Source organism: Xenopus laevis, chromosome 2S, assembly GCF_017654675.1.
Source record: "Xenopus laevis strain J_2021 chromosome 2S, Xenopus_laevis_v10.1, whole genome shotgun sequence".
Classification (NCBI taxonomy): domain Eukaryota; kingdom Metazoa; phylum Chordata; class Amphibia; order Anura; family Pipidae; genus Xenopus; species Xenopus laevis.
In genome coordinates this window covers 53559729-53572186 of record NC_054374.1, presented here as the reverse complement: position 1 = coordinate 53572186, position 12458 = coordinate 53559729, and the positions used below count along the sequence as shown (strand labels likewise).

Below are 12458 nucleotides of genomic sequence, written 5' to 3'. Positions count from 1 at the left end.
GAAAGAAAGAAAGCACGGGTGAACTCAGAAACGCAAAAAGACCTTGGACATCCACAGAAGACAACAGTGGTGGATGATCACAGAATCATTTCCATAGTGAAGAGAAACTGCTTCACAACAGCCAAACAAGTGAACACCACTCTCCAGAAGGTAGGTGTATCGATATTCAAGTCTACCATAAAGAGAAGACTGCGTGAAAGTAAATACAGAGGGTGTACTACAAGGTGCAAGCCACTCATAAGCATCGAGAATACAAAGTCTAGATTGGACTTTGCTAAAAAAAACATTTAAAAAAGCCAGCACAGTTCTGGAAAAACATTCTTTGGACAGATGAAATAAAGATCAACCTCTACCTGAATGATCGCAAGTAAAAAAGTATGGAGAAGGAGTGGAACAGCTCATTATTCAAAGCATACCATATTATCTGTAAAACGGCGGAAGCAGTGTGATGGCTTGGGCGTGCATGGCTGCCAGTGGCACTGGGACACTAGTGTTTATCCATGATGTGACACAGGACAGAAGCAGCCAAATTAATTCTGAGGTGTTCAGAGACACTGTCTGCTCAAATCTAGCTAAATGCAGTCAAATTGATTTGGAGGCGTTTCAAAATACTGTATGTTTTGACAATGACCCAAAACATACAGCCAAAGCAACTCAGGAGTTTATTAAAGCAAAGAAGTGGAATATTCTTGAATGGCCTAGTCAGTCACATGATCTGAACCCAATTGAGCATGCATTTCACTTGTTGAAGACTAAACTTCGAACAGAAAGGCCCATAAACAAACAGCAACTGAAAGCTGCTGCAGTAAAGGCCTGTGTCACAGTCGGCACCCAACACCAGAACAAACACCAGGCACCCTGGTCTCGGCTCGTGCTTCACCAGTAGTGTGACCGCCTTTGGGCCTCGGGAGGAGCCCTCGGCTTACTTGGATGCCACCTGGACTTAAACGAGAGGTGCAAGATGAGGGTTCTGGATAGGCAGAGGGGCACGACTGCAAAGCAAAGTCTTTGGACAGAAGATCGTAGTACAAGGCGTTAAGCAAAAGAGTAGTCAGATCAGGCCGGGTCGAGGCAGGCAGAGAATAAACGTTATCAGGCAGGCAAGGGTCAAACCAGGAAGTCAATCAGAGGGTTAATCAGAAGAGGTAGTCGGTAATCAGGCAAGGGTCAGAATCCTGAAGTCAGAATAGTCAAAAACAGCCAGGCAGGGGTCAAAAACGGGAATCAAACAGGTTTAGAATATAGCAATGAATAGCACAAGGCTCAGAAGCACCAGGAAACAATATCCTATCACGGGCAATGCATAAAGTAAAACTGTACCTTTATATACATTTGAAATTCGCGCCTTTGCGCGCTGACGTCATACGTCAGCGCGCCTGCGCCTTTAAGACGCAACCAGACGCGGCGCGCGCTCCCTAGGCGCCGAAGAACCCTGCGGGCGTCCCCGCCGACCCCCAACACCCCCACCGGGGTAAGTTATTACATTACCCCCCTCTCTAGGGGGGGCCGCTGGACCCCCAGGTTTACCAGGAAATTTGGTGTGGAATAGTTTCCTGAGGCGGTCAGCCTTGATGTCTTCAACTGAGACCCAAGAGTTCTCCTCAGGACCAAAGCCCTTCCACCTAGTAAGATATTGTAGCTTACCTCGCACAAGGTGGGAGTCGAGGAACTCTTGGATCTCATAATCAGGCTGACCTTCAACCAACACTGGGGGAGGAACAGACAAGTGACGAACATTAGTGGCAGGTTTTAAGAGAGAAACATGGAAGGAGTTAGAAATTTTGAAATTAGCAGGTAATTGAAGACGTACAGAGGATGGATTGATTATAGCAATGATGGGGTATGGACCAATGAACCTGGGACCCAATTTGGGAGAGGGAACCTTCAGCTTGATGTTCTTTGTAGATAACCATACTAAGCCCCCCACCTTGTACTGGGGTGCTTCCCTACGGGATTTATCAGCAGCACTTTTCTGAGCTAGGGAAGCTGCGGACAAAGAATTGTGCTGTAATGAGCTTACCCAGGGGACGGCAGGGACGCCTGCCGCCCCCTCGGCGGGGACGCCCGCCTCGCATCTCCTCCGCCGATGCGGCTAGGCCCCAGGCGCCGGCTCCTATGGAGCGCGCATGCGCCAGAATTAAATGGGCAGGCACGTTGGCGCGATTGCGCTGGCGTGTTTGCGCAGGCGCTGGCGCTGATTCGCCAGCGTCCAATGGCGTCAAATTCAAGAGTTTAAATGGCCATCAGTTCTTTTGTGCCTTGCCCAACGTAGGTTCTGTATATTGTTCCTGGGTGCGATTATTCTGTGATTCTGGTTGTGACCTTGGCTATCCATAATTCCTGTTTGACTTCCGCCTGCTCTGACCCTTTGGCTTGTCCCTGACTACTCTTTGGATTCCGTCTGTACTTCGACCCTGTTAGTTGCTGACCTGGCCTGTGACCTCGATTACTCTGCTGCTTTCCGATTTTGTACTGCATTTCCGATTGGTTTCGACTCGGCCCGTTCCTGGACTTTGATAACCTTTACGTTAAGTTCCCTTGCTCGCCCAGAGTTCTTCCCTCAGTCTCCTCACTATTAAGTCCTGGCGGCATCCGAGTAGCGGAGGGCTCCACCCGACGTGAAAGGCGGCGGTTATAGGCTGAAGCGTGAGCCGAGCCCGGGACATTGGGGTTTACTCTGGGTTGTGGGATACTGAACGTTACATTACGTTGGGCCATAAACTAAGAAGATGGAGCCAGCTGAAGTTACTGCTTCCACCACTCCTTCGGAAGCGATTCTGGTGAATCTTCTACAGAGGCTTGGTGAACAAGAGGACAAGCAAGACTATATTGTGCAATATCTTCACGGTCTTTCTTCCAGACTTGACATGATGCCGCAACAGCCTGTTCCTGGTCCGAGTAATACTACTCCTCAGGCAAGCACTTCTCTACCTCCACCTACAGGTAGTACCTTCCATGAGCCCAAGGTTCCTTTCCCCGAAAGGTTTGCTGGGGATCAAAGTAAGTTTTTTACTTTTCAAGAGGCCTGTAAGCTACATTCCAGTTTTTTACCCTATTCTTTCCCTACTGAAGAATCTAGGGTGAATTTTGTAGTTACGCTCTTACAGGGTGATGCCCAGCTCTGGGCATTTAGTTTGTCTCGAAGGGATCCAGGCCGACACTCTTTAGAGGCTTTCTTTAATGCTATGGCTATAATTTACGATGATCCTGATCGTGCCGCTTCTGCCGACGCAGCCATATGTGCTCTTAAACAAGGCAAACGGCGGACAGAGGATTATTGTACTGAATTCCGCCGTTGGGCGGTAGAGACGGGCTGGAATGATACGGCTCTTATGAGTCAATTCAGGGTTGGTCTGGCTCCGGCTATTAAAGATAGTCTGGTAAATTTTCCCACACAGTCTTCTCTGGATTCTCTCATGCATCTGGCTATCCAGATTGATCGAAGGCATAGAGAGAGACTCCAGGAGGAGCAGGTTACCTATGTTACACCTCCTTCTGTAAAAGTTTTTAACACCCCACAAGTCTTTCCTAGATCTTTAGAAGAACCTATGCAGATTGGTTCTACTCGTCTCTCTTCCGAGGAGAGGGTTCGTAGGAGGAATAATGGGTTATGTCTGTATTGTGGGGATAAGGGGCACTTTCGCAACACCTGTCCCAAAAGGCCGGGAAACGACAGAACCTAAGCAGGTCTGGGGAGTCTTGCTTGGGTGATGTCGTTTCTACTCCCCAATCTTCTCAAATTTTAATTCCGGTTCTTTTGAGTTGGGACAGTGGTTGTGTGCAGAGCTCTGCTTTTTTGGATTCTGCGGCAGCGGGTAATTTTTTGGACTTTGGGTTTATTCAAAAACATGGTATTCCCTGGGAACCACAGGTTCCATCTTTCAGGTTATCCGCCATTGATGGTAGATCTTTGGGTTCCGGACTAGTATCTACTCGATCTAAGGTTATTCACATGTCCATTTCTGATCATTTTGAATCCCTTTCATTTTTCATTACCGAGTGCCCACAGACTCCAGTCATTTTAGGCCTTCCCTGGTTACAAGGTCATAATCCCCAGGTTGATTGGCCCTCTGGTAAAATTTTGAAATGGAGTCCTGCATGTATATATTCTTGTGTTAAGTCTGTCCAGACCCTGGCCGCTACTTCTTTTAAGAGTCTTCCTCCTTGTTATGCCGCTTTTTCCGATGTTTTCTGTAAAAAAGCAGCTGAATCCTTACCCCCCCATAGGCCCTATGACTGTGCTATTGAATTATTGTCTGGGTCTTCTCCTCCCAAGGGTAGGACATATCCTCTTTCTCTTCCCGAGTCTTTAGCCATGGAAGAATATATTAAAGAGAATTTGGAGCGGGGGTTCATTAGACCTTCTTCTTCCCCTGCGGGAGCTGGGGTTTTTTTTTTGTCAAGAAGAAGGATGGGACTCTTAGACCCTGTATCGATTATAGAGGGTTAAATAAGATCACGGTCAAGAATTGTTACCCTCTCCCTTTAATCTCTGAACTCTTTGATAGAGTGAAGGGGGCTGTTATTTTTTCCAAATTGGATCTAAGGGGTGCCTATAATCTAATCAGGATAAGGGAGGGGGACGAGTGGAAGACCGCTTTTAATACCCGAGATGGGCATTATGAATACTTGGTAATGCCATTTGGTCTGTGTAATGCCCCCGCTGTTTTTCAAGAACTGGTTAACGATATCTTCCGCGATCTTTTGGGTCGGTTTGTCGTTGTTTATTTAGACGACATTCTAATTTTTTCTTCGAATTTGTTTTCCCATCGTGCTCATGTTCGGGAGGTTCTATCCAGGTTAAGGCAGAATCATTTGTATGCTAAGCTTGAGAAATGTCTCTTCGAAGTCTCTGCTGTACCTTTCCTTGGATATATCATTTCCCAAACTGGTCTTGAGATGGAGCCCACTAAAGTCCAAGCAATTCAGCAGTGGGCACAGCCTCTTTCTTTGAAAGCGATCCAGAGATTTCTAGGGTTCGCTAATTATTATAGGCAATTCATTCTGAATTTTTCCAAATTGGTGGCCCCAATTACTGCCTTAACTAAGAAAGGGGTTGACCCTAGTATCTGGTCTGCTGAGGCTGTTGAGGCTTTTGGTCTCTTAAAAGAGGCCTTCATTTCTGCTCCAGTTCTCCGGCATCCAGACTCATCTTTGCCTTTTATTGTTGAGGTTGATGCGTCTGAGATTGGTGCCGGAGCAGTATTATCTCAGCGACATCCTGTCTCCGGTAAAATTCACCCATGTGCCTTTTTCTCAAAAAAATTTTCCTCTGCTGAGGTCAATTACGATATTGGCAATAGGGAATTATTGGCCATTAAATTAGCATTTGAGGAATGGAGACATCTCCTTGAGGGTGCCAAGCATACGGTTTCTGTGTTCACAGATCATAAAAATCTGTTGTACATAGAATCTGCTAAACGGTTAAATCCTCGTCAAGCCAGGTGGTCTTTGTTTTTCTCACATTTTAATTTTCTCATCACCTACAGGCCTGCAGAAAGGAATCTCAAAGCAGATGCCCTTTCTAGAAGTTTTGTCTCCAAGCCTAGGATTTGGAACCAGTTCCTATTGTTCCTAAAGAGGTGATTGTGGCAGCCTTGAGTCCGGATCTCTCTACTTCCTTGTCGAATGCCCAGGTAGATTACCCTCCTGATATTCCAGTGGGCAAATTATTTGTTCCTAGTAATTTACGTGAAGCAGTCTTTCACGAGACTCATGATTCTAAAGTGGCTGGTCATCCGGGTTGTGCGAAGACTTGCGATTTGTTGTCTCGTACTCTCTGGTGGCCGACTTTAAGACAAGACGTTGCCAAATATATTGAGTCATGCCCAGTCTGCCAACGATCTAAGCCATCTAGATCTCTACCTCAAGGGTTGCTGCAGTCACTTCCTATTCCTGCTGCAGTCACTTCCTATTCATTCTACAATGAAATCCATGGATATATATCCATGGATTTCATTGTAGAATTACCTCCGTCGAATGGGCATACTGTTATCTGGGTAGTGGTGGACCGTTTTAGTAAAATGTCTCATTTTATTCTTCTTTCTACCCTTCCCCCTGCCAAGACTCTAGCTGAACTTTTCATTGTCCATATATTTAAGTTTCACGGGGCTCCTCTCAATATTGTGTCTGATAGGGGGGTTCAATTTGTGTCCAAATTCTGGCGGGCTTTTTGTTCATTAATGGGTACTGATTTGTCTTTCTCTTCCGCATATCATCCCCAGACCAATGGTCAGACTGAGAGGACAAATCAGACTCTGGAACAATATCTTAGATGTTATGTCTCCTGCAATCAGGCACTTTGGGTTAATTTTCTTCCGTGGGCTGAATTTGCCTATAACAATGCCATTCATTCCTCCACTGGCAAATCTCCTTTTTTCACAGTGTTTGGTCTTCATCCAGGGTTTTTTCGTTCCCCAGGTTCTTGTGATCTTCCTGCTGTTAATTCCTTTGTGGAAGATTTTTCTAAGACTTGGCAGGAGGTTCAGAAGTCCTTATCTTCTGCAGTAGCTGCTCAGAAGAAGGCTTCAGACAAACATCGGAGAGATTCTCCTGTGTATCAGGTTGGTGACAAGGTTTGGCTCTCCTCCAAAAACATTTCTCTGAAGGTCCCTTCAGCCAAACTGGGTCCCAAATTTATTGGTCCTTTCTCTATATCTGATGTTATCAACCCATGTACTTTCAGGTTAAATCTTCCTCCCGAACTCAAGATTTTTAATTCCTTCCATGTATCTCTGTTGAGACCTGCTAGAGTGGTACGTCAGAATTCTCCTCCTCCTCCTATTTCTGTTGAGGGCCAATCTGAATTCTTGGTTCACAGGTTGATTGACTCTCGTATCTCTAGGGGTAAACTCCAATATCTGGTTCATTGGAAGGGTTATGGTCCTGAGGAGAGATCCTGGGTTTTTGCCTCTGATGTTAAGGCGGATAGGTTGGTGAGACAGTTTCATTCTAAATTTCCCAACAAACCTAAGGGTCCAGTGGCCCCCTCTGGAGGGGGGGGGGTAATGTAATGAGCTTACCCAGGGGACGGCAGGGACGCCTGCCGCCCCCTCGGCGGGAACGCCCGCCTCGCATCTCCTCCGCCGATGCGGCTAGGCCCCAGGCGCCGGCTCCTATGGAGCGCGCGGCGCGCATGCGCCAGAATTAAATGGGCAGGCACGCTGGCGCGATTGCGCTGGCGTGTTTGCGCAGGCGCTGATTCGCCAGCGTCCAATGGCGTCAAATTCAAGAGTTTAAATGGCCATCAGTTCTTTTGTGCCTTGCCCAACGTAGGTTCTGTATATTGTTCCTGGGTGCGATTATTCTGTGATTCTGGTTGTGACCTTGGCTATCCCTGATTCCTGTTTGACTTCCGCCTGCTCTGACCCTTTGGCTTGTCCCTGACTACTCTTTGGATTCCGTTCTGTACTTCGACCCTGTTAGTTGCTGACCTGGCCTGTGACCTCGATTACTCTGCTGCTTTCCGATTTTGTACTGCATTTCCGATTGGTTTCGACTCGGCCCGTTCCTGGACTTTGATAACCTTTACGTTAAGTTCCCTTGCTCGCCCAGAGTTCTTCCCTCAGTCTCCTCACTATTAAGTCCTGGCGGCATCCGAGTAGCGGAGGGCTCCACCCGATGTGAAAGGCGGCGGTTATAGGCCGAAGCGTGAGCCGAGCCCGCGACATTGGGGTTTACTCTGGGTTGTGGGATACTGAACGTTACATGTGCACCCGAGACCAAAATTCAGAAAATTTAACGACAGAGGAATTGGCAGAGGGTACAGGGGAATTAGAGCCAGAAAAAGAAAATGCTTTGGGATGTAACCCATTGACAATAAAGAAGGGTGACTCTCCTGAAGAGGAATGGGTAGCATTATTGTATGCGAATTCTGCCCAGGGTAACAGTTTGGACCATGTAGATTGGTTATCAGACACATAGCATCTAAGATATTGTTCAAGGGACTGGTTTACCCTTTCAGTTTGACCATTAGTTTGGGGGTGATATGCAGTGGAAAAAGATAACTCAATCCCTACTAAAGAACAGAAAGCACGCCAAAACTTCGAGACAAACTGAACCCCCCTGTCAGAAACAATATTCTCAGGAAAACCATGTAACTTAAAAATGTGAGTAATGAATAGATTAGCCAAGGTTTTAGCAGAAGGGAGGTGTGGAAGGGGAATAAAATGGCCCATCTTACTGAACCTATCCACCACCACCCAAATCACAGTCTTCCCTTGGGAAGGGGGCAAATCTACAATGAAGTCCATCGAAAGATGGGACCAAGGTTTCTCAGGAATTGGTAAAAGCATTAACAGACCCTGGGAAGAGTTATGAGATGATTTTGACCGTTGGCAGATCGGACAGGAGTTAACAAAGGCCTTTGCATCCTTTTTGAAGGAAGATCACCAGACATAACGGGATAACAGAGACACTGTCTTAGAAATGCCAGGATGCCCTGCAATCTTAGAATCGTGAACCTCCTTCAACACTTGTTCCCTTAACTCCTGTGGAACGAACAGCCTCCCAGAGGGAGGCAGATGCTTGTACAGGGGACAATAAAGAGGAAAGGTCAGATTCAAGTGCTGCTACAATTACCTCCCTGGGGATGATGGGGATGCACTCGCTAGACTCAGAGGGATTAGACTCGAAGCTTCTAGAGAGTGCATCCGCTTTAGTATCCTTGGAACCAGGCCTAAACATTAAAGAAAAATTGAACCTGGTGAAAAACAGTGCCCATCTAGCCTGCCTAGGATTTAGTCGCTTGGCTGACTCAATGTACAGAAGATTCTTATGATCAGTATAAACCGTGATCATGTCGGGGTGTCGAAGAATGGGGACAGAACTGAATTCCTTCTTGAGGAAGTCAAAAGCTTGTACCGCTTCAGGAGGCCAGATGCTGGGGTCAGCACCCTTCTTAGTCAAATCAGTAATGGGGGCCACAATTAGGGAAATTTTTTTAATAAACTGACGATAGTAATTTGCAAACCCAGGAACCTTTGGGTAGCACGTAATGATTGGGGATGGGTCCAATCCAGTACAGCTCTCACCTTGCCTGGATCCATTTCAAGACCCTTGCTGGAAATATTAAACCCGAGAAACTGAACGGAAGAAACCTCAAAGATACATTTTTCTCCAGTTTTGCATAAAGATTATTCTCCCTGAGTCTGCACAAGACTTGATGAACATGATTTCTATGTTCACCCACGTTAGAGGAGAAAATTAAAATATCGTCAAGATAGACCACTACGAATATCCCCAGCAGGTCCCGAAAGATGTCGTTGACAAATTCTTGGAACACAGCGGGTGCGTTACAGAGACCAAAGGGCATTACAAGATATTCGTAGTGGCCGTCCCTGGTGTTAAATGCAGTTTTCCACTCATCCCCCTCCCTAATACGTATGAGATTATAGGCACCCCTAAAATCTAGCTTAGAATAGATAGTAGCACCCTTAACCTGGTCAAACAATTCAGAAATTAACGGGAGGGGATAGCGTTTTTTTATGGTGATCTTATTGAGACCCCTATAATCTATACAGGGGCGTAGACCACCATCCTTCTTCCCAACAAAGAAAAAGCCTGCCCCCCGCAGGGGAACTAGAAGGCCTAATGAACCCTCTTTCACGGTTGTCCTTTATATACTCTTTCATTGCCTGGGCCTCCGGCAAGGAAAGAGGGTATGTTCTACCCCGAGGGGGAGTAGACCCAGGAATAAGATCTCTAGAGCAATCATACTGCCTGTGTGGAGGTAGGGTTTCTGCAGCTTTCTTAGAAAATACGTCAGCATATTCAGCATATGCTGCAGGTAAACCTTCTAAAGAAGTGGTTGCCACCACTTGAGGAAAACATGAACCACCAGACTTAAGACCCCATTGAAGAATCTTCCCCGATACCCAGTCAATATGAGGATTATGGGTTTGAAGCCAAGGTAACCCCAAAATAAGAGGAGAAGACGCACCCTCAATGATAAAAAGGGGCTAACCTCTCACTGTGATGATTATCAGAGCACATGGAAAGGGACACAGATTTTTTAGTTACCAGGCCTGACCCTAAGGGTTTTTTATCAACTGCCAAAATCCTCATAGGAGGAATTGGGGGGGTTAAGGGAATACCAAATCTTGCCGCAAAGGTGACATCCAGAAAATTGCCCTCCGCCCCTGAATCCACAAAAGCGGACACCTTGACAGAGCCCGTAGGCCAGGTGAGTTTAACAGGTATCAAAATCCTAGAGGTAGACTGGGGAGAGGAAATTTCTGCACCCAAATGGAGCTCCCCTTCTCCATTTAGGCTTGGAAGTTTCCTGGCCTCTTAGGACATAAATTCAGGAAATGACCCTTTTCCCCACAGTAAATGCAAAGACCAAGGGAATGCCTGCGGGCTTTTTCCTCAGGGGTTAGATGGGATATGCCAATTGCATGGGTTCCTGCTGAGGTTGAAGCATGGAAGGGTTAGGGGACTTAACATTGGACACCATATTAGAAAAGTTATACTTAACATTGGTAAACCCAGAATGCAAAGAAGAACCCCTTTCACCCCTTCTTTCCCTCTGCCTCCTATCTACCTGGATGGCAATTAACATGAGATTATCCAGGTTGGATGAAAAAGGGTAATTTACCAAGCTATCCTTGACAGAATCAAACAGCCCAATACGGAACTGGCTGCGAAGCGCCATGTCGTTCCACCCAGTCTCCACTGCCCACCGGCGGAACTCGGTGCAATACTGGAGCTGTAGACTGAACAAAAGCATCCAGTCGACGGGTCAAATTGTGGAAACCTTGCATCAGGTAATCTTGCCTCTGCTCATGTTCTTCCAGGCGCTGTAACAATGTGGTAAGTAGCGCTTCAGTGGTGGAAGGAGCAGCGGCAGCAGCAGCTCGACCTTCTTCGTCCATCTGGCCCGTGATAATGTCACGGTCGGCACCCAACACCAGGCACCCTGGTCTCGGCTCGTGCTTCACCAGTAGTGTGACCGCCTTTGGGCCTCGGGAGGAGCCCTCGGCTTACTTGGATGCCACCTGGACTTAAACGAGAGGTGCAAGATGAGGGTTCTGGATAGGCAGAGGGGCACGACTGCAAAGCAAAGTCTTTGGACAGAAGATCGTAGTACAAGGCGTTAAGCAAAAGAGTAGTCAGATCAGGCCGGGTCGAGGCAGGCAGAGAATAAACGTTATCAGGCAGGCAAGGGTCAAACCAGGAAGTCAATCAGAGGGTTAATCAGAAGAGGTAGTCGATAATCAGGCAAGGGTCAGAATCCAGAAGTCAGAATAGTCAAAAAAAGCCAGGCAGGGGTCAAAAACAGGAATCAAACAGGTTCAGAATATAGCAATGAATAGCACAAGGCTCAGAAGCACCAGGAAACAATATCCTATCACGGGCAATGCATAAAGTAAAACTGTACCTTTAAATACATTTGAAATTCGCGCCTTTAAGAAGCAACCAGACGCGGCGCGCGCACCCTAGGCGCCGAAGAACCCTGCGGGCGTCCCCGCTTGGAGTGCGGCGGGCGTCCCCACCGACCCCCAACACCCCTACTGGGATAAGTTATTACAGCCTGGCAGAGCATTAAAAAGGAGGAAACCCAGAAAGTTCAAGACTTCAGGCTGTCATTGCCAGCAAAGGGTTTTCAACCAAGTACTAGAAATGAACATTTTATTTTCAGTTTTTTAATTTGTCCAATTACTTTTGAGCACCTGAAATGAAGTGATTGTGTTAAAAAAAAGGCTTTAGTTCCTCAAATTTTTATGCAACCTTTTTGTTCAACCCACTGAATTAAAGCTGAAAGTCTGCAGTTCAACTGCATCTGAGTTGTTTCATTTAAAATTAAATGTGGTAAAATTAGAAAGAAAAAGTTGTCTGTCCGAATATATATATATATATATATATATATATATATATATATATATATATATATATATATATATATATATATATATAAAGGTTGGAAGGATCAGCACACTCCATTTTGCGATGAACAAAGTGTTTTTTATTAAACACACATAACTCCAACGTTTCGGTTCCGCCTGGGAACCTTTATCAAGGATGGTGTGCAAGATACAAACAGTGATTTATATACCCACCCCCCTAAGTGAATTTGGCGCCTTCATGACGTCACATGTCCATATACTGTCAGTAGTTTCAAAAAAAAGTCTTTCTTTTCTGTGCTCATATGTGCCATTTCAACCTTTGACCACACGGTGTCAGTGTTGTGCCTCTCCAGAGGCTCTTATCTCCATATATTATAACATAAGATCCAATCACATAGTAAATCCCTTGAAAAAATTGAAACATATTACTTACAAGTAGCGGAGACTAATCACATCAATCATAGTAGTATTAGATTGTTACAATTACCTAAAAAATGGAAAAGAGACTGTTACAACTTGGCACTTGGCATACATTTGTTGCAAATTAGGTTAGGAAACAGCTTAGCTGGAGTTGCCCATTGAGTCCTTTGGGCGATACACAATCCAACTCGT

General features: G+C 46.0%; 1 long non-coding RNA gene across 1 annotated transcript; it reads right to left on the bottom strand.

The window, feature by feature from the left end:
• Nucleotides 1-1315: 1315 nt before the first annotated feature.
• On the bottom strand, nucleotides 1316-11531 carry LOC121400343. Its single transcript, XR_005965681.1, has 3 exons — nucleotides 11438-11531; nucleotides 10953-10955; nucleotides 1316-1411 (listed from the first exon to the last, which is right to left on the bottom strand). It is a non-coding gene; the product is annotated as an uncharacterized LOC121400343 (long non-coding RNA).
• Between the last annotated feature and the right edge of the window lie 927 nt (nucleotides 11532-12458).